The 21246-nt window shown below is 43.6% G+C and overlaps 1 protein-coding gene across 1 annotated transcript in view; it reads left to right on the forward strand.

Annotated features, from left to right (window-relative positions):
* The window catches only part of TRPC4 (transient receptor potential cation channel subfamily C member 4), a 525557-nt gene that overhangs the window by 350500 nt on the left and 153811 nt on the right, over positions 1 to 21246 (forward strand). The gene's annotated exons all lie outside the window — the stretch shown is intronic.

Here is a 21246-nt window from a genome sequence, read left to right on the forward strand (position 1 = left end):
AGTTGGAGTGTGCAATGCAGGTAGAGGTGCTGCAAATGTCTTTGCACTAGTGTGACTATAGCAAAGTCCAATAGCCACGTTTAGGATGCCACTAGGTACACTGAGTGTTTGCTAGTATAATGGCTTAGTTATAATGAGTTGGAGTGTGCAATGCAGGCAGAGGTGCTGCAAATGTCTTTGCACTAGTGTGACTATAGCAAAGTCCAATAGCCACGTTTAGGATGCCACTAGGTACACTGAGTGTTTGCTAGTATAATGGCTTAGTTATAATGAGTTGTAGTGTGCAATGCAGGCAGAGGTGCTGCAAATGTCTTTGCACTAGTGTGACTATAGCAAAGTCCAATAGCCACGTTTAGGATGCCACTAGGTACACTGAGTGTTTGCTAGTATAATGGCTTAGTTATAATGAGTTGGCGTGTGCAATGCAGGTAGAGGTGCTGCAAATGTCTTTGCACTAGTGTGACTATAGCAAAGTCCAATAGCCACGTTTAGGATGCCACTAGGTACACTGAGTGTTTGCTAGTATAATGGCTTAGTTATAATGAGTTGTAGTGTGCAATGCAGGCAGACGTGCTGCAAATGTCTTTGCACTAGTGTGACTATAGCAAAGTCCAATAGCCACGTTTAGGATGCCACTAGGTACACTGAGTGTTTGCTAGTATAATGGCTTAGTTATAATGAGTTGGAGTGTGCAATGCAGGCAGAGGTGCTGCAAATGTCTTTGCACTAGTGTGACTAGACAAATGTCCAATAGCCACGTTTAGGATGCCACTAGGTACACTGAGTGTTTGCTAGTATAATGGCTTAGTTATAATGAGTTGGAGTGTGCAATGCAGGTAGAGGTGCTGCAAATGTCTTTGCACTAGTGTGACTATAGCAAAGTCCAATAGCCACGTTTAGGATGCCACTAGGTACACTGAGTGTTTGCTAGTATAATGGCTTAGTTATAATGAGTTGTAATGTGAAATGCAGGTAGAGGTGCTGCAAATGTCTTTGCACTAGTGTGACTATAGCAAAGTCCAATTGCCACGTTTAGGATGCCACTAGGTACACTGAGTGTTTGCTAGTATAATGGCTTAGTTATAATGAGTTGGAGTGTGCAATGCAGGCAGAGGTGCTGCAAATGTCTTTGCACTAGTGTGACTATAGCAAAGTCCAATAGCTACGTTTAGGATGCCACTAGGTACACTGAGTGTATGATAGTATAATGGCTTAGTTATAATGAGTTGGAGTGTGCAATGCAGGCAGAGGTGCTGCAAATGTCTTTGCACTAGTGTGACTAGACAAATGTCCAATAGCCACGTTTAGGATGCCACTAGGTACACTGAGTGTTTGCTAGTATAATGGCTTAGTTATAATGAGTTGGAGTGTGCAATGCAGGTAGAGGTGCTGCAAATGTCTTTGCACTAGTGTGACTATAGCAAAGTCCAATAGCCACGTTTAGGATGCCACTAGGTACACTGAGTGTTTGCTAGTATAATGGCTTAGTTATATTGAGTTGGAGTGTGCAATGCAGGCAGAGGTGCTGCAAATGTCTTTGCACTAGTGTGACTAGACAAATGTCCAATAGCCACGTTTAGGATGCCACTAGGTACACTGAGTGTTTGCTAGTATAATGGCTTAGTTATAATGAGTTGGAGTGTGCAATGCAGGTAGAGGTGCTGCAAATGTCTTTGCACTAGTGTGACTATAGCAAAGTCCAATAGCCACGTTTAGGATGCCACTAGGTACACTGAGTGTTTGCTAGTATAATGGCTTAGTTATAATGAGTTGTAGTGTGCAATGCAGGCAGAGGTGCTGCAAATGTCTTTGCACTAGTGTGACTATAGCAAAGTCCAATAGCCACGTTTAGGATGCCACTAGGTACACTGAGTGTTTGCTAGTATAATGGCTTAGTTATAATGAGTTGGAGTGTAAAATGCAGGCAGAGGTTCTGCAAATGTCTTTGCACTAGTGTGACTAGACAAATGTCCAATAGCCACGTTTAGGATGCCACTAGGTACACTGAGTGTTTGCTAGTATAATGGCTTAGTTATAATGAGTTGGAGTGTGCAATGCAGGTAGAGGTGCTGCAAATGTCTTTGCACTAGTGTGACTATAGCAAAGTCCAATAGCCAGGTTTAGGATGCCACTAGGTACACTGAGTGTTTGCTAGTATAATGGCTTAGTTATAATGAGTTGTAGTGTGCAATGCAGGCAGACGTGCTGCAAATGTCTTTGCACTAGTGTGACTATAGCAAAGTCCAATTGCCACGTTTAGGATGCCACTAGGTACACTGAGTGTTTGCTAGTATAATGGCTTAGTTATAATGAGTTGGAGTGTGCAATGCAGGCAGAGGTGCTGCAAATGTCTTTGCACTAGTGTGACTAGACAAATGTCCAATAGCCACTTTTAGGATGCCACTAGGTACACTGAGTGTTTGCTAGTATAATGGCTTAGTTATAATGAGTTGGAGTGTAAAATGCAGGCAGAGGTTCTGCAAATGTCTTTGCACTAGTGTGACTAGACAAATGTCCAATAGCCACGTTTAGGATGCCACTAGGTACACTGAGTGTTTGCTAGTATAATGGCTTAGTTATAATGAGTTGGAGTGTGCAATGCAGGTAGAGGTGCTGCAAATGTCTTTGCACTAGTGTGACTATAGCAAAGTCCAATAGCCACGTTTAGGATGCCACTAGGTACACTGAGTGTTTGCTAGTATAATGGCTTAGTTATAATGAGTTGTAGTGTGCAATGCAGGCAGACGTGCTGCAAATGTCTTTGCACTAGTGTGACTATAGCAAAGTCCAATTGCCACGTTTAGGATGCCACTAGGTACACTGAGTGTTTGCTAGTATAATGGCTTAGTTATAATGAGTTGGAGTGTGCAATGCAGGCAGAGGTGCTGCAAATGTCTTTGCACTAGTGTGACTAGACAAATGTCCAATAGCCACGTTTAGGATGCCACTAGGTACACTGAGTGTTTGCTAGTATAATGGCTTAGTTATGAGTTGGAGTGTGCAATGCAGGTAGAGGTGCTGCAAATGTCTTTGCACTAGTGTGACTATAGCAAAGTCCAATAGCCACGTTTAGGATGCCACTAGGTACACTGAGTGTTTGCTAGTATAATGGCTTAGTTATAATGAGTTGGAGTGTGCAATGCAGGCAGAGGTGCTGCAAATGTCTTTGCACTAGTGTGACTATAGCAAAGTCCAATAGCCACGTTTAGGATGCCACTAGGTACACTGAGTGTTTGCTAGTATAATGGCTTAGTTATGAGTTGTAGTGTGCAATGCAGGCAGACGTGCTGCAAATGTCTTTGCACTAGTGTGACTATAGCAAAGTCCAATAGCCACGTTTAGGATGCCACTAGGTACACTGAGTGTTTGCTAGTATAATGGCTTAGTTATAATGAGTTGGAGTGTGCAATGCAGGCAGAGGTGCTGCAAATGTCTTTGCACTAGTGTGACTAGACAAATGTCCAATAGCCACGTTTAGGATGCCACTAGGTACACTGAGTGTTTGCTAGTATAATGGCTTAGTTATAATGAGTTGGAGTGTGCAATGCAGGTAGAGGTGCTGCAAATGTCTTTGCACTAGTGTGACTATAGCAAAGTCCAATAGCCACGTTTAGGATGCCACTAGATACACTGAGTGTTTGCTAGTATAATGGCTTAGTTATAATGAGTTGTAGTGTGAAATGCAGGCAGACGTGCTGCAAATGTCTTTGCACTAGTGTGACTATAGCAAAGACCAATTGCCACGTTTAGGCTTCCACTAGGTACACTGAGTGTTTGCTAGTATAATGGCTTAGTTATAATGAGTTGGAGTGTGCAATGCAGGCAGAGGTGCTGCAAATGTCTTTGCACTAGTGTGACTAGACAAATGTCCAATAGCCACGTTTAGGATGCCACTAGGTACTCTGAGTGTTTGCTAGTATAATGGCTTAGTTATAATGAGTTGGAGTGTGCAATGCAGGCAGAGGTGCTGCAAATGTCTTTGCACTAGTGTGACTAGACAAATGTCCAATAGCCACGTTTAGGATGCCACTAGGTACACTGAGTGTTTGCTAGTATAATGGCTTAGTTATAATGAGTTGGAGTGTGCAATGCAGGTAGAGGTGCTGCAAATGTCTTTGCACTAGTGTGACTATAGCAAAGTCCAATAGCCACGTTTAGGATGCCACTAGGTACACTGAGTGTTTGCTAGTATAATGGCTTAGTTATAATGAGTTGTAGTGTGAAATGCAGGCAGACGTGCTGCAAATGTCTTTGCACTAGTGTGACTATAGCAAAGTCCAATTGCCACGTTTAGGCTTCCACTAGGTACACTGAGTGTTTGCTAGTATAACGGCTTAGTTATAATGAGTTGGAGTGTGCAATGCAGGCAGAGGTGCTGCAAATGTCTTTGCACTAGTGTGACTAGACAAATGTCCAATAGCCACGTTTAGGATGCCACTAGGTACACTGAGTGTTTGCTAGTATAATGGCTTAGTTATAATGAGTTGGAGTGTGCAATGCAGGTAGAGGTGCTGCAAATGTCTTTGCACTAGTGTGACTATAGCAAAGTCCAATAGCCACGTTTAGGATGCCACTAGGTACACTGAGTGTTTGCTAGTATAATGGCTTAGTTATAATGAGTTGGAGTGTGCAATGCAGGCAGAGGTGCTGCAAATGTCTTTGCACTAGTGTGACTATAGCAAAGTCCAATAGCCACGTTTAGGATGCCACTAGGTACACTGAGTGTTTGCTAGTATAATGGCTTAGTTATAATGAGTTGTAGTGTGCAATGCAGGCAGACGTGCTGCAAATGTCTTTGCACTAGTGTGACTATAGCAAAGTCCAATAGCCACGTTTAGGATGCCACTAGGTACACTGAGTGTTTGCTAGTATAATGGCTTAGTTATAATGAGTTGGAGTGTGCAATGCAGGCAGAGGTGCTGCAAATGTCTTTGCACTAGTGTGACTAGACAAATGTCCAATAGCCACGTTTAGGATGCCACTAGGTACACTGAGTGTTTGCTAGTATAATGGCTTAGTTATAATGAGTTGGAGTGTGCAATGCAGGTAGAGGTGCTGCAAATGTCTTTGCACTAGTGTGACTATAGCAAAGTCCAATAGCCACGTTTAGGATGCCACTAGGTACACTGAGTGTTTGCTAGTATAATGGCTTAGTTATAATGAGTTGTAGTGTGAAATGCAGGCAGACGTGCTGCAAATGTCTTTGCACTAGTGTGACTATAGCAAAGACCAATTGCCACGTTTAGGCTTCCACTAGGTACACTGAGTGTTTGCTAGTATAATGGCTTAGTTATAATGAGTTGGAGTGTGCAATGCAGGCAGAGGTGCTGCAAATGTCTTTGCACTAGTGTGACTAGACAAATGTCCAATAGCCACGTTTAGGATGCCACTAGGTACTCTGAGTGTTTGCTAGTATAATGGCTTAGTTATAATGAGTTGGAGTGTGCAATGCAGGCAGAGGTGCTGCAAATGTCTTTGCACTAGTGTGACTAGACAAATGTCCAATAGCCACGTTTAGGATGCCACTAGGTACACTGAGTGTTTGCTAGTATAATGGCTTAGTTATAATGAGTTGGAGTGTGCAATGCAGGTAGAGGTGCTGCAAATGTCTTTGCACTAGTGTGACTATAGCAAAGTCCAATAGCCACGTTTAGGATGCCACTAGGTACACTGAGTGTTTGCTAGTATAATGGCTTAGTTATAATGAGTTGTAGTGTGAAATGCAGGCAGACGTGCTGCAAATGTCTTTGCACTAGTGTGACTATAGCAAAGTCCAATTGCCACGTTTAGGCTTCCACTAGGTACACTGAGTGTTTGCTAGTATAATGGCTTAGTTATAATGAGTTGGAGTGTGCAATGCAGGCAGAGGTGCTGCAAATGTCTTTGCACTAGTGTGACTAGACAAATGTCCAATAGCCACGTTTAGGATGCCACTAGGTACACTGAGTGTTTGCTAGTATAATGGCTTAGTTATCATGAGTTGGAGTGTGCAATGCAGGTAGAGGTGCTGCAAATGTCTTTGCACTAGTGTGACTATAGCAAAGTCCAATAGCCACGTTTAGGATGCCACTAGGTACTCTGAGTGTTTGCTAGTATAATGGCTTAGTTATAATGAGTTGGAGTGTGCAATGCAGGCAGAGGTGCTGCAAATGTCTTTGCACTAGTGTGACTAGACAAATGTCCAATAGCCACGTTTAGGATGCCACTAGGTACACTGAGTGTTTGCTAGTATAATGGCTTAGTTATAATGAGTTGGAGTGTGCAATGCAGGTAGAGGTGCTGCAAATGTCTTTGCACTAGTGTGACTATAGCAAAGTCCAATAGCCACGTTTAGGATGCCACTAGGTACACTGAGTGTTTGCTAGTATAATGGCTTAGTTATAATGAGTTGTAGTGTGCAATGCAGGCAGACGTGCTGCAAATGTCTTTGCACCAGTGTGACTATAGCAAAGTCCAATTGCCACGTTTAGGATGCCACTAGGTACACTGAGTGTTTGCTAGTATAATGGCTTAGTTATAATGAGTTGGAGTGTGCAATGCAGGCAGAGGTGCTGCAAATGTCTTTGCACTAGTGTGACTAGACAAATGTCCAATAGCCACGTTTAGGATGCCACTAGGTACACTGAGTGTTTGCTAGTATAATGGCTTAGTTATAATGAGTTGGAGTGTGCAATGCAGGTAGAGGTGCTGCAAATGTCTTTGCACTAGTGTGACTATAGCAAAGTCCAATAGCCACGTTTAGGATGCCACTAGGTACACTGAGTGTTTGCTAGTATAATGGCTTAGTTATAATGAGTTGGAGTGTGCAATGCAGGTAGAGGTGCTGCAAATGTCTTTGCACTAGTGTGACTATAGCAAAGTCCAATAGCCACGTTTAGGATGCCACTAGGTACACTGAGTGTTTGCTAGTATAATGGCTTAGTTATAATGAGTTGTAGTGTGAAATGCAGGCAGACGTGCTGCAAATGTCTTTGCACTAGTGTGACTATAGCAAAGTCCAATTGCCACGTTTAGGATGCCACTAGGTACACTGAGTGTTTGCTAGTATAATGGCTTAGTTATAATGAGTTGGAGTGTGCAATGCAGGCAGAGGTGCTGCAAATGTCTTTGCACTAGTGTGACTAGACAAATGTCCAATAGCCACGTTTAGGATGCCACTAGGTTAACTGAGTGTTTGCTAGTATAATGGCTTAGTTATAATGAGTTGTAGTGTGCAATGCAGGCAGACGTGCTGCAAATGTCTTTGCACTAGTGTGACTATAGCAAAGTCCAATTGCCACGTTTAGGATGCCACTAGGTACACTGAGTGTTTGCTAGTATAATGGCTTAGTTATAATGAGTTGGAGTGTGCAATGCAGGCAGAGGTGCTGCAAATGTCTTTGCACTAGTGTGACTAGACAAATGTCCAATAGCCACGTTTAGGATGCCACTAGGTACACTGAGTGTTTGCTAGTATAATGGCTTAGTTATAATGAGTTGGAGTGTGCAATGCAGGTAGAGGTGCTGCAAATGTCTTTGCACTAGTGTGACTATAGCAAAGTCCAATAGCCACGTTTAGGATGCCACTAGGTACTCTGAGTGTTTGCTAGTATAATGGCTTAGTTATAATGAGTTGGAGTGTGCAATGCAGGCAGAGGTGCTGCAAATGTCTTTGCACTAGTGTGACTAGACAAATGTCCAATAGCCACGTTTAGGATGCCACTAGGTACACTGAGTGTTTGCTAGTATAATGGCTTAGTTATAATGAGTTGGAGTGTGCAATGCAGGTAGAGGTGCTGCAAATGTCTTTGCACTAGTGTGACTATAGCAAAGTCCAATAGCCACGTTTAGGATGCCACTAGGTACACTGAGTGTTTGCTAGTATAATGGCTTAGTTATAATGAGTTGGAGTGTGCAATGCAGGCAGAGGTGCTGCATATGTCTTTGCACTAGTGTGACTAGACAAATGTCCAATAGCCACGTTTAGGATGCCACTAGGTACACTGAGTGTTTGCTAGTATAATGGCTTAGTTATAATGAGTTGTAGTGTGCAATGCAGGTAGAGGTGCTGCAAATGTCTTTGCACTAGTGTGACTATAGCAAAGTCCAATAGCCACGTTTAGGATGCCATTAGGTACACTGAGTGTTTGCTAGTATAATGGCTTAGTTATAATGAGTTGGAGTGTGCAATGCAGGTAGAGGTGCTGCAAATGTCTTTGCACTAGTGTGACTATAGCAAAGTCCAATAGCCACGTTTAGGATGCCACTAGGTACACTGAGTGTTTGCTAGTATAATGGCTTAGATATAATGAGTTGGATTGTGCAATGCAGGCAGAGGTGCTGCATATGTCTTTGCACTAGTGTGACTAGACAAATGTCCAATAGCCACGTTTAGGATGCCACTAGGTACACTGAGTGTTTGCTAGTATAATGGCTTAGTTATAATGAGTTGTAGTGTGCAATGCAGGCAGACGTGCTGCAAATGTCTTTGCACTAGTGTGACTATAGCAAAGTCCAATTGCCACGTTTAGGATGCCACTAGGTACACTGAGTGTTTGCTAGTATAATGGCTTAGTTATAATGAGTTGGAGTGTGCAATGCAGGCAGAGGTGCTGCAAATGTCTTTGCACTAGTGTGACTAGACAAATGTCCAATATCCACGTTTAGGATGCCACTAGGTACACTGAGTGTTTGCTAGTATAATGGCTTAGTTATAATGGGTTGGAGTGTGCAATGCAGGTAGAGGTTCTGCAAATGTCTTTGCACTAGTGTGACTATAGCAAAGTCCAATAGCCACGTTTAGGATGCCACTAGGTACACTGAGTGTTTGCTAGTATAATGGCTTAGTTATAATGAGTTGGAGTGTGCAATGCAGGCAGAGGTGCTGCATATGTCTTTGCACTAGTGTGACTAGACAAATGTCCAATAGCCACGTTTAGGATGCCACTAGGTACACTGAGTGTTTGCTAGTATAATGGCTTAGTTATAATGAGTTGTAGTGTGCAATGCAGGTAGAGGTGCTGCAAATGTCTTTGCACTAGTGTGACTATAGCAAAGTCCAATAGCCACGTTTAGGATGCCATTAGGTACACTGAGTGTTTGCTAGTATAATGGCTTAGTTATAATGAGTTGGAGTGTGCAATGCAGGTAGAGGTGCTGCAAATGTCTTTGCACTAGTGTGACTATAGCAAAGTCCAATAGCCACGTTTAGGATGCCACTAGGTACACTGAGTGTTTGCTAGTATAATGGCTTAGATATAATGAGTTGGAGTGTGCAATGCAGGCAGAGGTGCTGCATATGTCTTTGCACTAGTGTGACTAGACAAATGTCCAATAGCCACGTTTAGGATGCCACTAGGTACACTGAGTGTTTGCTAGTATAATGGCTTAGTTATAATGAGTTGGAGTGTGCAATGCAGGTAGAGGTGCTGCAAATGTCTTTGCACTAGTGTGACTATAGCAAAGTCCAATAGCCACGTTTAGGATGCCACTAGGTACACTGAGTGTTTGCTAGTATAATGGCTTAGTTATAATGAGTTGGAGTGTGCAATGCAGGCAGAGGTGCTGCATATGTCTTTGCACTAGTGTGACTAGACAAATGTCCAATAGCCACGTTTAGGATGCCACTAGGTACACTGAGTGTTTGCTAGTATAATGGCTTAGTTATAATGAGTTGTAGTGTGCAATGCAGGCAGACGTGCTGCAAATGTCTTTGCACTAGTGTGACTATAGCAAAGTCCAATAGCCACGTTTAGGATGCCACTAGGTACACTGAGTGTTTGCTAGTATAATGGCTTAGTTATAATGAGTTGGAGTGTGCAATGCAGGCAGAGGTGCTGCATATGTCTTTGCACTAGTGTGACTAGACAAATGTCCAATAGCCACGTTTAGGATGCCACTAGGTACACTGAGTGTTTGCTAGTATAATGGCTTAGTTATAATGAGTTGGAGTGTGCAGAGGACAGGAGGGTACAGTGCCAGGATTGTGGGGCTCTGGGTAGAGGAATGGAAGCCTTCCTTTCTATTCCCTCCTAATAGGGAAATGCAGGGAGGAAATCCCTGACCTTGGCTACACAGACGCTGTCGCTGTTTTCAGGACCTGTCACCTTAACTCTGACCCTGCCGGTTTGAGCCCTTAAAAGGACTGCTAGAAAGTGTATGGAGCGCATACAGCTGTATCTGCGATAGGACAAAGGACGGAGCTGCGACAGTGATGTCTGACACCAAAGACGCAGAAGAGATAATGGCGTCCTGGAGGAAAATGTCCGGTTTTATAATGCAGGGACATGTGACATGGACATCCTATCACACATGCCGTTGCTTCTCTGGCTAAAAGTCCACTTAGCTGTGTGTGTGTCTGGGATTGGCTGACATGCTGGCCCGCCCCACTACACGCGCGCGCTTAGGGAAGGAAGACAAGGAAAAAAAAAAAAAAATGGCGATCGCCATTATAGAAACAGCAGTGATCTGAAGGCGCTGTTCACGCACACTATACACTGAAATGTCATAATAGTGTGATTCACAGAGTAACTTACACTATTACAGCGGAAAGCCAGCTAGGAATTAGCTGGTTTTTTGCTGCTAGAACCGTTCTCGAACGTTTCTAGAACTATCGAGCTTTTGCAAAAAGCTCGAGTTCTAGTTCGATCTAGAACAGGCCCCAAAATCACTCGAGCCTAGAACTGGAGAACCTCGAACCTCGAACCGCGCTCAACTCTATTCATTAAAACTATACATGACACAAAAGTTCACCAAAAATACACAAAATGCATGCATTTTTTGGTAGTTTTTTCTGGCAGAAGGTGCATATTTCATGCAGGAAATATCTGCATCAAATCTGCAATGTTTGCACATAACCTTAGGCGGGCTCTACACGCTGCGACATCGCTAGCAATTGTATATCGCATGTACCCCGTTGTACATGCGATATCTGGTGCTTGCTGCCGTAGCGAACATTATCGCTACGGCAGCTTCACACACACATACCTGCTCGGCGACATCACTGTGACCGCCGAACAATCCCTCCTTCAAGGGATAGGTGCGTTCAGCGTCACAGCAACGTCACCGCGACGTCACTAAGCGGCCGGCCAATAGAAGCGGAGGGGCGGAGATGAGCGGGACATAACATCCCGCCCACCTTCTTCCTTCCACATTGCCGGTGGACGCAGGTAAGGAGATATTTGTCGCTCCTGCGGTGTCACACATAGCGATGTGTGGTGCTTCAGGAACGACAAACAACATCGTATCTGCAGCAGTAACGACATTATGGAAATGAACGATGGGACACAGATCAGCGATTTTTTTACACTTTTGCGCTAGTTCATCGTCGCATCTAGGATTTACACATTGTGATGTTGCTACCGGCGCCGGATGTACGTCACTAACGACGTGACCCCGACGATATATCGGTAGCAATGTCGCAATGTTAAAACCCGCCTTAGGCTGCGTTATTACGATGATTGTTGACTTTTTGATGTTGCAGAATTTATGCACTTATTATGTAATATAGGTTGCTTGCATTTTTATTGCGTTTGGGGGGGTATTCATAGTTATCCCCTCCCCCTGTTGGAATTAGCATAAGTATTATACAATTGATTTATCTTTTCACTTTCAGGACATGTGTGATGTCATATCCATGTGACCAGAAGGGACATGGCCTCAGCCAACAGAAAAATGTTGCTTCCTGGTATCAGGTTTGTTGGCTGAGGCTCCACCCCTTCTGGTTACATGGGTATGACCTCACACAGGTCCTGCAAGTGAAAAGTTAAGTCAATTGTATAATACTCATGCTAATTTTACCAGGGGGAGGGGATAAGTATGAATGTCCCCCAGATATTATCTGATCCTCAGCTGCTGTCACTCAAGAAGCTGCCGATTTTATAAACTTTACTTTCTTGGATTTCAAAATTTAAACATCCGAACTGACCACTACAGGTATAGAATCTATGTATAGCATCAGCCTAATAGTGCCAGTATAGCACTGGCTTTAGGTTATATACGAAAATCCTGGTGATTGGTTCCCTTTAAAGTAAAGTTGCTTTAGTTTTGATACTTCCTGTTATTTTACTTTGACAAAACTTTAATGATAAAGTTCTGTGTCAACCATGTCTTTTAGATACATTTGCACCCAAGAAAGATAATAAAAATGCAACTACGTTTTCTACCTGTGGATTTTCTGCATGGAATGCAATTCTTTGGAAATAATTTGCACATAGAACTCAGTGTACCTGCATGAGAAATTGACATGTTGTGGATTTGAAACTCACACCGCAGGTCTGTTTACACTGAGGAAAAATAATCACAGTGGGCAGAAGATTTCTATAAATCCCGTCCACTTTGCTCTAACTGTAAGACACAGCATCAAAAACTCACCAAAAGCACATTGTGGGTACTCACCCGATGGACACAAAAATTCCACATCCGTATTTTTTTTTATTATTTCTTTGTTTGAACTGTTATATTTTAATAAATATATTTTTTAACTAATTTTTGGTCCTCTTTGGGGACTTGAACCTGCGTTCATGCAATCACTTTATATACTACAATACAGTGTATCAGAACCAGTGTCTGCCAGGAAAGATCCACCCTCAATATCTGAGCTTTCTTCAAAAACGAGGACCCAACATTTGATGTTTCAATTTGTCGGGGTTAATGATGATAAAAGATGATGCATTCATTTATATGATGCATTTATCTGTATTCCTAGGCTGAGTTTTATTATAATGATGTCTTAATGGCCTGTGTCTTTAGTAACTACTCAATTTCATGGTTTCACAAGAGACTACGGTAAATATAAAAACTGTCTTTGTTTAAAGAGCAGATTTAATTTCTTTGACTGAATTTCCATTTTAGATTTTAATCAAAACTAGCTGTAATACGCAGCGTTGACTGGTACTAAGTGTATCTCTGTCTGTCTTTGTTAGAGATGAGCAAGCCTCTAGAGGCTCGAGTTCGATTTGGTTCGTCGAACGAAGGCCGTGTTCGAGTTCGGTTCGGCGAACGGCTCGACGAACCTCTCGAGCCCCACAGAAACCAATGGCAGGCAAACACAAACACATAAAAACACATTATAAATGTACACATACAGTTAATAAACATTGCTATAACACTTACCTGTCTGCGCGATGCATCCTACACTCTGTCTCCCGCCGCTTTTCCTTCCAATAATCGCTATGTCCTCCCGGTAACCAGAACCGATGATAGGACCTTCCGTGACGTCAAAAAAGCATGTGACCAGTCACGTGTCTATTATCTCATTGGCTACAGACTGGTCACATGGCTAGACGTCATTGCTAGGTCCTGTCAGTGCATCTCTCCGGTACACGGTGGTCGTTTGCGCATCCCCATGTACCAGCGAGATGCTCTGGCACATGGTCGGCTCCCGGTTCTGCTTCCCCGTTCCGTCATTCCCCGGCTGTCCCGACCGGTGAATAATAGAGATCACCGTTGCTGTATCAACCCGCCTATCAGCGGTGACATCACTGCTTACAGCACGCAGCTTCTGATCATTCACGGAGCAGAAGCGTCTTCCTCCCATGCTGTGCTGTCTGATGTAGCAGAGCTGCATGGGTTGATTCTCCTTCAACCCATGCAGCACTGCTACATCAGACAGCACAGCATGGAAGGAAGAACACTGCTTCTCCGTGCAGTCTATTCACACAGTGAGCGTCTTTCTCCCATGCAGTGCTGTCTGATGTAGCAGAGCTGCATGGGTTGAAGGAGAAAGAAGACAGAAGACCATGGATTTGGGAGGCATAAGAGGGAGTAATAAACATGGAGTCTCTAAGTGTGTCTGTGTATTTATTTCTATTAAAGTATTTTTTCTGTGTGTGTTGTCTTTTTTTTTTAACTCTTTATTGGAGATTCTGAATGGCCGGGTCAAACTTGCCTGACATTAAGAATCTCTGGCTTAATACTAGCTAGTAAAACAAAGCTAGTATTAACCCATTATTACCCAGTGAGCCACCGTCACCAGGGCAGCTGGAAGAGTTGGACACAGCACCAGATGATGGCGCTTCTATGAAAGCGCCATTTTCTGGGGCGGCTGTGGACTGCAATTCGCAGCAGAGGGGCTGAGAAAGCTCAGGCCAACCTGTGCTGTAGATTCCAATCCCCAGCTGCCTAGTTGTACCTGGCTGGACACAAAAATGGGGCGAAGTTCATGTCGATTTTTTTTTAATTATTTTATGAAATTTATGAAATAATTAAAAAAAGGGCTTCCCTATTTTTTTGTTCCCAACCGGGTACAAATAGGAAGCTGGGGGTTGGGGACACCTGTACCTGCCTGCTGTACCTGGCTAGCATACAAAAATATGGCGAAGCCCACGTCATTTGTTTTTTAATTATTTCATGAAATTCGTGAAATAATTAAAAAAAACGGGCTTCCCTACATTTTTGGTTCCCAGCCGGGTACAAATAGGCAGCTGGGGGTTGGGGACAGCCGTACCTGCCTGCTGTACCTGGCTAGCATACAAAAATATGGCGAAGCGCATGTCAGTTTTTGGGTGGGCAAAAAACTCCTGCATACAGTCCTGGATGGAGTATGCTGAGCCTTGTAGTTCTGCAGCTGCTGTCTGCTCTCCTGCATACACTAGTGAATGGAGCATGCTGAGCCGTCTTGTTCTGCAACTGCTGTCTGCTCTCCTCCATACAGACAGACAGCAGCTGAAGAACTACAAGGCTCAGCATACTCCAAGACTGTATCCAGGAGTTTTTTGCCCCCCCAAAAAATTACGTGGGCTTCGCCATGTTTTTGTATGCTAGCCAGGTACAGCATAGATCTGAAAATAAGGAGCGCTGATAGTGTAACACCAAAGTGATCAGTGGGGTATACCTGGAAAATATACACTCACCTGGATCAGTTGTGACAGTCACAACCACTAGTGCGCATGAGATAATGGCGTCTGCTGCAGCCCCACGTGGATGAGCATACAAGATAAGGCAGAAAAGGGGTTAATGCTGCGCATCAGCCAAATGAAGACGTATAATGTTGATGAAGATGAGTATTCTTTTATTTCATAGGTCTACGCGTTTCAAGGTGACAACCTCTTCCTCAGGACCAATGCATCAACAACAAGTCAACAACTTGTTGTTGATGCATTGGTCCTGAGGAAGAGGTTGTCACCTTGAAACGCGTAGACCTATGAAATAAAAGAATACTCATCTTCATCAACATTATACGTCTTCATTTGGCTGATGCGCAGCATTAACCCCTTTTCTGCCTTATCTTGTAAGCCAGGTACAGCAGGCAGCTACGGGCTACCCCCAATTCCCAGCTGCCTACTTGTACCCGGCTGGGAACCAAATATATAGGGAAGCCCTTTTTTTAATTATTTCATGAATTTCATGAAATAATTAAAAAAAAACCGATGTGGGCTTCGCCCAATTTTTGTGTCCAGCCAGGTACAACTAGGCAGCTGGGGATTGGAATCCGCAGCTCAGGGTGCCCAAGCTTTCTGGGCACCCCTGCTGCGAATTGCAGTGCGCAGCCGCCTTAGAAAATAGCACTTTCATAGAAGCGCCATCTTCTGGCGCTGTTTCCAACTCTTCCAGTTGCCCTTTTGACGGGTGGCTCGCTGGGTAATAATGAGGTTCGGGCTAGCCGTATATTATCAACTGGCCCAAAGGCTGAAATTCATGGTGTTATGCCAATATTAGACATGGCCACCATGAATTTCTAGTACAGATAAAAAAAAAACACAACACACAGAAAAATATTTTTATTAGAAATAAAACACAACACAATTAGTGACTCCATCTTTATTGAAATAATGAACCCCCCTCCGCAGTAATCCTGGATCAAGGGTCCCGCGCCGACCAATCTGGATCCAATATTATCTGATCGGTTTGCTAGAAGGTAAAGCGATCAGATGATGTGTCAGGTTCAAGGGCCTGAATCACATGACACAGCAGCTGATTGTATAAATGATTTTATACAATCAGCTGATGCATCAGTGAAAAATAAAAACCCCAACAAACTACACACTTCAGTGCAGACTCCTGTACGACAGCATCAGCTGATAGTTTAGCCGGCCGGGCGGTAAAAAGCCGGCCTCACCGCTCGACTTATAGTGTCAGTTGATTCCGTCAGGTGACCACATCAGCTGATCATCGCCAGGGCTGAGAAAGAGAGAGAGAGAAAGAAAAGAGAGAGAAGATAGAGGACAGAGAGAAGACAGAGAGGAGACAGAAGAGAGAGGGAGAGCGAGAGAAGAGAGAGAAGAGAGAGGAGAGAGAAGAGAGAGAAGAGAGAGAGGAGAGAGAGAGAGAGAAAGCAAGAGAGGGAAAAAGAGAGACTGAGAAAAATACAGAGAGAGAAAAAGAGAGAGAGGAGAGAGAGAAAGAAAGAGAGAGAAAGATAGAAAAAGACAGAGAGATAGAAAAGAGAGAGAAAGAGAGAACAAGAGAGAGAAAAGAGAGAGAAAGAGAGAGAGGAGAGAGAAGAGAGAAAGAGAAGCGATTAGAGAGAGAGAAGAGGGAGACAGAGGAGAGAGAAGAGAGAGAAGAGAGAGAGGAGAGAAGAGAGAGAGAGGAGAGAGGAGAGAGAGAGATAGAGAGAGAGGGCAAAAGAGAAAAAGAGAGACTGACAAAAAGAGAGAGAGGAAAGAGGAGAGAGAGAGGGAGAGAGAGAGGGAGAAGAGAGAGAGAAGAGAGAGAGGAGAGAGAGAGAGGGAAAAAGAGAAAAAGAGAGACTGAGAAAAAGAGAGAGAAAAAGAGAAAAAGAGAAAGAGAGAGACAGATACAGAGAGAGAGAGTGGAAGAGACAGAGAGAGGGAGAGAGAGACAGAAGAAAGAGAAGAGAGAGAGGGGAGGGAGTGAAGAGAGAGAGAAGGAGAGAAGAGACAGAAGAGAGGGAGGAGAGAGCAATGCAGCCTCATTCCGTGAACTGATCCGATTTTAGAGGTGTGTCCCAGCTCACAGCTAATGTCCGGCTCCTCCCCTCAGTGCATAATTAAATTATAATTATAAATATCTAATAATTATAATTTTAAATTAAAAATAAAAAAAATTAAGATCTTTACCAGGACCGGGAATAGAACTCACGACCTAATGCTTCTGAGTCGAGCGCTTTATCTACTGAGCTACTGACTCCTTTGGTAAAAATAGGCACATTTGGTAATCTTGAAGTCTACATTGCTGAAGTTTCTGCTGACCATGCGATTCACTTCATTGCTCTGTGGAGCTGATACAGAGCACTTGTGACACTGACAGTGTCGTGTGGATTACGTCGGACCTGGAGGGGTATTTGGGGATTAATAAAGGGGTGAAACAGGGTGTTTTTTTCCTTTTATTCTAAATAAAGGATTTTTCGCTGTGTGTGTTTATTTACTTTCACTTTCAGTATAATCATGTACAGTAACTCGAGGAGACGCCTGGTATGATTAACTCATTATTACCTCGATTGCCACCGTACCAGGGCAATTCGGGATGAGCTGGGTAGAGTCCCCCGGGACTGTCGCATCTATAGATGCGGCAATTCTGGGTGGCTGCTGGGTGATATTGTTAGGGTGGTGGGCTCCCGATAACATGGTGCTCTCCATCCTGACAATACCAGCCTCCAGCCGTGTGGCTTTATCCTGGCTGGTATCAAATATGGGGGAAACCGCATTTTTTTTTATTATTATTTATTTATTTAGTTTACTGCATGATATAGACCGGCCTGCCAGCGGCTTTGATTGGTTGCAGTGAGAGCTGTCACTCAGCTTGGGGACGTGTCTGACTGCAACAACTCATGGGCACCGGTGGGTGGGAAAAGCACAGAATAACTAATTGACTAATGAAACGGCAGCCATTTTCTAAAGAGGAAAAGACACCGCAGATTTGTGACAGACGTGGAGCGAGGCGCCCGTGATCGGTGAGTAGGAAAGGGAGAGGGATTGTGCTGGGGACACAGGACGCATGCAGATATGCAACGTGTGCACATAGCCTTACTGTGAAAAGCCACGTTTATGGTGATCGAAGCGTTCTCGAACGTAACTCGAACTGTCGAGCTTTTAGCTTTTAGCAAAAAGCTCGAGTTCGAGTTTGATCTCGAGCACCCCCAAAATCACTCAAACATGAAATTGGCGAACCTCGAACCTTGCTCAACTCTAGTCTTTTGTCTCTCTCTTTCCGTCTCTCTCTGTCTGTTTCTATGTCTGTCTCTGAGTTTGTCTCTCTCTGTTTCTCTATGTCTCTCTCCCTGTCTGCCTCTCTCTCTCTGTCTCTTTATTTTTATTTCTCTCTCTTTTTCTCTTTCTCCAGCCGTCCCTATGTCTTTCTCTATCTCTCTGTCTGTCTCTGTTTCATTGTCTCTCTGTTTATCTCTGTCTCTGTCTGTCTGTCTCTCCCTGTCTGCTTCTCTCTCTGTCTCTCTTTATCTCTCTTTTGTCTCTGTTTCTTTCTCTGTCTCTTTTTCTCTCTCTGTCTCTGCCTGTCTCTCTGTCTGTCTTTCTCGATCCGTCTTTCCACCAAAATCATATTAACTGACACATAAGCTTCTTATACTAAGAATGCCCTTCATTGCCTTTAGCAACCAATCAGAGCTCCGAATAATGACCAGAGTCAAATGAGGTGGCTGTTTTAAAATTTTGTGATTGTAAATGCAGCGGTGCGGATTTCTTTAGCGGACATACACACACACACACGCACACACGCACACACGCACACATACACTCAGCTTTATATATTAGATTATTTACACTTATGTTATTGGGATTGCTTCAAATCAAATTTATGGCACAGCTGCAAAACTTTCCGCAACAATATCCAAAGCAATTATATAACGTGTAAACATACCATTAGGGTAAATGAACATTTTGCAGATTTGGTTTTTATTTTTTGTAACTTATCCACACGGGAACTTCAGCTTTTCTGCAGGATCAATTCATTTTCTTGAGTCATTTACCCCATACATTGCAGAAAGCAAAGTACACAGTGAAGGACACACAAAGAACATGCCGATTTTAAGATACAAATGTATGCAATGTTTAGATGATATCTTTGAAATCTCATTAAATTACCTTATTAACCAGGTAAATTATTCAAATCTGACGTGTCACTTTTTATGGCAATAACTCTGTGATGTTTAAACATATCCCACTGATTTTGAGATAGTTTTCTTCATGATATTTTTACATTATATTTTATGAGCATGGCAAATTTAGATCAATATGGTTTGTGTTTATTAATAAAAAATATCAGAAATTTGTAACAATTCAAAAAAATGTGCAATTTTCCAACTTTGAATGGTTATCTCTTTAATCCAGATAGTAACACCACGCAAGAGTTAATAAACAAATTTACTTCACATTGGGTTTGTGTTGCCGCCGGTAGACCTCTGATGTAACCGTGGTGGGTCCAAGTGGTGATGTGGCCATATCGCGTGCAACAGGCTTTTTGTAAGTGGGGTTAAAATAATATTAAAAAGGGGGAGAGAAAAATAAAATAAATAAATAAATAGTTTGTGGTGCCAGTTGGGATGTTTGGATTTAGTATGGTCGGGCACTGCTGGAGGTGTCCAGGAGTTAGGTGGTGATGCACAGTGCTGGAGGGTTGTCCTCTCGCCTCCCCCAACTAGGACTGGTTCCTGGTGACAGGACAGGGAGCTTTTACCTTTTTACTGGAGCTCTGCAGAACTTTTCTCATACTATTAACAATGATGGTGGTTCTTCCTGCCTTGATGAGAGTTGGCTTATCTGTTGTACAGTGGTTATGTATTCCTCCTCTCACTGCTATTTCCATACCTGTGAATAGGTATCTTGGTATCCTGGGATTTCCAAGACAAGAACAATCTGGATTGTTAGTACCTTCTGGAGAGCAGGTGACTTGAATCCTGAAAGAAAACCTCGCTATTTCTTCCAGAAGGTTCAAGACTCAAACATATCATGGTGCTCCCAGAAACTTCACTGCTTCTTATAGAAATATTAATAGAAGTCTCTCAGTTTTCCACCGATCTTGGAAGTCCTGGTGGCCTAGGGACTGATACCCTGCCAATGTTTAGCTGGCCCCTCCAGAGGTTTTACCTCAGGACAGGACCATCTCCATATTACACTCCTCAATTCACACAGGCTGCGACTGACTGAATTTACCTCAGAAGTCAGCTCCACCCCTATGTCCTTCTAGGGCGCACACTCAAGCGATGGTTATATCTCAAGTGAACAGCCCCAGTAAGGGAGTAAGGGCAAATGTGTGTTTTGTGGTGAACAGCAGAGAAAAACATATCTCATAAAGGCTAAAAATACATGTTATACAGATTGAAATATATATGTAGCTATTATTTGTGGCGACTAGGCACAGGGCGCCACAGGTTTAAATCTGCACCATCTATAAAATATTCTTAAATTTTAGTAGGATGTTACCAGTTGTAAAATTGTAGCAGTCATTTTTCATTTTGTAAAGCTTAACGCCAGATATGGTAAAGTGGCAAGCTAAAGTGGACGCACTAAGCCACAGGGGGAACCCAGCTTACCCTTTAGTGGTAGGTAGAGATGAGCGATGTTCAAGGTTCGAGGTTCGCCAATTACAAGTTCAAGTGATTTTGTGGGGTGTTCGAGTCGTTCGACGAACTCGAACAATTTGGTAAAAGTTCGATAGTTTCGAGTTACGTTCGAGAATGGTTCAATCACCAAAAAGAGTGGCTTTTCACAGCTACGTGTGCAGGGAGCCATCGCTGGCAGCCTGCGGTAAGCTGGTAACCAGGGTAAATATCGGGTATCCAAGCAAAGTGCTTTGCTTAGTAACCCAATGTGTACCCTGGCTATATGTGCAAAAATCCCCAAAAGCCACACAGAAGCACTTCCGTGTGATTTCTGTCGGATGCCGCTGCAGTCTGTGTCTCGCTCCAGCTCCAGCCCCGCTGCTGCCCGCTCAGCAGTGTCCGCAGCTGCCCACACTGTACGGTGTCCGCAGCTGCCTACACTGCAGTGTCAGCATATGCCCACCCTGTAGTGTGTCCGCAGCTGCCCGCTCAGCAGTGTCCGCAGCTGCCCGCACTATACGATGTCCGCAGCTGCCCACACTGCAGTGTCAGCATATGCCCGCACTGTACGGTGTCCGCAGCTGCCCACACTGCAGTGTCAGCATATGCCCACACTGTACGGTGTCTGCAGCTGCCCACACTGCAGTGTCAGCATATGCCCGCACTGTATGGTGTCTGCAGCTGCCCACACTGCAGTGTCAGCAGCCGCTTGGATGACAAGAGCTGCCGTCAGGAGATTAGTAAAGTTTCTTACCTACGGTGATAAAGTCCTGCCTTCCTGACATCAGCGCTGTCACTGTCCTCCATGA

The sequence above is a fragment of the Anomaloglossus baeobatrachus genome, chromosome 2, assembly GCF_048569485.1.
Source record: "Anomaloglossus baeobatrachus isolate aAnoBae1 chromosome 2, aAnoBae1.hap1, whole genome shotgun sequence".
Lineage (NCBI taxonomy): Eukaryota > Metazoa > Chordata > Amphibia > Anura > Aromobatidae > Anomaloglossus > Anomaloglossus baeobatrachus.